The sequence below is a fragment of the Carlito syrichta genome, unplaced genomic scaffold, assembly GCF_000164805.1.
Source record: "Carlito syrichta isolate Samal-C Ts95f unplaced genomic scaffold, Tarsius_syrichta-2.0.1 Scaffold28188, whole genome shotgun sequence".
In the NCBI taxonomy this organism is placed as follows: domain Eukaryota; kingdom Metazoa; phylum Chordata; class Mammalia; order Primates; family Tarsiidae; genus Carlito; species Carlito syrichta.
Genome location: NW_006972284.1, coordinates 5562 through 8610, shown reverse-complemented (window position 1 = coordinate 8610; position 3049 = coordinate 5562). Strand labels below are relative to the sequence as shown.

Genomic DNA, 3049 nt, shown 5'->3' with positions numbered 1-3049 from the left:
CTCTCTCTCTCTCTCTCTTTCTTTCTTTCTTTCTTTCTGATGACACATGTGTTTAACAATGTGGTTGCACACAAAATGCTAAGAGCATTTTTCTTCATATTTTACAGAAGGGCTTGAATGTACAGACTTTCTACTAGTGATCACAGCACAACACATCCAAAGCCAGCACCTAAGTTAGACGCATTATAATTTGCTCAGAATTTAAAGGCTTAACGGCAATGATGGGGGGAGGAGGGTATATAAGTTTATTTTACATAACTGAACGAAAAATAAATTTAGGAACTAGTAATAGGATCTAATATGGCCTCATGCCCCTCGAGGGGGTTGGTGCCCAGTTTGGGTGGGCGATCACTATGTCCAAATAATCTCCTATCTGAAACTTCTGCGACTGCAGGGTCATGAAGACATCAGTTCCCTTTTTGCCAGACATGGTGCTGCAGATCTCCTTAATACAGTAGACAGGTCTTTTGACATCGGTGAAAACGATGGCAAAATTGAAGTGTGTGCCCTTCTTTCTAGCTTCTGGGTAGATTTCTTTCTCTAAACTAGTCAGTTCTTTCAAGGTTGCATCCATCCAGGGGCAGATCTGCAGGTCGCTGGACGGCATGTTCCTGCGGGAGAGCTCGTGCATGCGCGGTGGCGGTTGTTGGTGGTGAGGACGCGCAGCAGCAGCGGGCACGCCTTATTGAGTGGATCGGCTTCCCTGGCTCGTTCTTGATCTCCTCCTGGGTGACCATGTGCGACTCCACCACCGTCTTCCTCCTGCGCCTGCCAGTTGCTCGCTCTGACCTCCGACCCCTCCGCAAGCCCCAGCGCAGAGTCCTGCATCAATTTCATATTGCTCTTCTTTCTTCACCCCACTTTCTGATGAAGAATTAGATGGATTTCTTTAGTATCTATTCAAGGGTGTGTCCATTGTACAGAGTTCCCTAAGAGATAAAAATAATGACCACTAGCATTTAATAAATTCTTACCAGCATCCAACTGCTTTGTAGATTATCATATATAATAATAACTATATAAAATAGGTATAACTACTATACTTATATGTGAGAAGAAACAATTATTATAACACAGGGAACGTGCCTCACTCCCTCTGCGTGTTCTGTCTTTCATTTCTTCACCTTTCACTACCACCATTTTTGCAATATCTCAATTTGAAGCTCCTAGATTCAAGTGTTGGATGTAATCCTCAGTCCTGACTGCACGTAGGTGCCATTTGGAGAACATTTAAAAAATCAGCCCCTAGTATTTGTTTATTTATTAGTTAATCTCCGAAGTTGGAAATGAGGCATAGGTATTTTTAGGAGCCCTTCAAGTAGTTCACATTTGGGTTGATAGCCACTGCTCAAGATGTCAAGAAAACGAATGCTGCTTCTCTACCAAGAAGAAAGGAGTCTGAAAGACATTTTTTCAGAATTTCCAGAAATGTTCCATTCTTAGTACTAATATTCAAGAGATAATATTTGTGAAAAGATAAAAAGAAAGACTCATTATAGCTTGGTAGTAATATACTATGTCTGTGTTATTGTAAGAAACAAGAAACCAGGATTCAATCAATAAGGGTGATTCATTATTATCTAAAATGAAGAGGACATATAAAATCCAGTTAAAATATGTCCTCTGGCATTCTATAGAGTAAATGAACTGTTATAAGTATACTAATCTATTGTTAGACAACTATCTCTTGTGCATCTCCAAAACAAGAATTCCAAATATTTAAGCACCTTAATAATTTGCAGGGAAAAAGAAAGGGGGACCAAATATTCACATGCCAGTCATCCTACATGGAAGACACCCTCATTAATTGAATTGCAGTACAGAGGCTAAAATAAGAAAGGCGTGGTAGCACATGCCTGTTGTTCCAGCTACTGGGAAGGCTGAGGTGGAAGGATCACCAGAGCACAGCAGGTCGAGGCTGCAGTGGCCAGGAGTGTGCCACTGCATCCAGTCTGGGTGACAGAGAGAGAATCCAACTCAAAAAAAAAAAAAAAAAAAAGCATCAGTTTTCCAGCACTCATCCCCATAGCCTGCAATGCAATCTTACCTCCACCCTGCTATGCTTCTCTTTCCAACTTAATCCCCTACTTATCCAGTTTGTAGATTCATGGAAACATAGAAACTAAGGGTGTCAGAATAGTGGCTAGGAGCTTGGCAAAATTTCCTTGGTAAAAACTTGTTCTTTCACGTTTTAGCTAACTGATCTTGAACAAAGAACTATAGTTGTTTGGTTAGATTTCTCTAAAATGACAAAATTAATAGTGTTTATAATCAGAGTTCCTCAAAAATTAATTCAAAAAATTATCACCTAATCTTCTTCTTCACATGCTAAGCTCTTTAACTCTATGAAGTATGGAACTTAATCATCTGCATTTTTAACCAATATCCAGATGATACGTGTTAAAAGTCACTGCTAGGTGTCACCCTTTCAGTTACAAAGGTCTATATCATGGTGTCCACAATAAGAGTTATTGTGAAGGCTAAATAAATCCATTGACATAAAATGATTAATTCAGTGAAATTATCATAACAAGATGTCATAAATTTTCATTAGCATTATGAGGGAAATTAAAAATATGTATATATTTTCCAGATGATATATGTTAACAAGGTGGTTGAAATCACTTGTACAATGTCCAATAAAATGACCCTAGAAAAATCTGGCTGCCCAATTTCTTCTCTTTTCTTTTTGGCCTTTACTTTTTTTTTTTCTTTTAGGCACTTTTTATTTTTCCAAAAAAAATTGTTAATATATAAACATCTCATTCTCTCAAAAAATTCTACAACTATACAGCTGTTTGCTCCATTATTTGCATAGGAAATGACCACAATACCAAAATAAGAGGGAAAAAGAAGCAAAACAGCAACTGATTTATGCTTTTCATGTTGTGTCTCCATGTATAAACATTTTTGAAGCCTCTTACAAAATTATTTACACCGTTTGTCATCTATTTGCACATTTTAAGAGCAACTTTTCTAACAAACAAAACTATAATTTATCAAGTTATGAAAATTGTTTTCTAAAAAAAAAACCTTACAATATTACCAC

The 3049-nt window shown here is 37.7% G+C and overlaps 1 pseudogene; it reads right to left on the bottom strand.

Annotated features, from left to right (window-relative positions):
* Positions 1 to 295: 295 nt before the first annotated feature.
* Positions 296 to 3049, bottom strand: part of LOC103270437 — a 4379-nt pseudogene continuing 1625 nt past the window's right edge.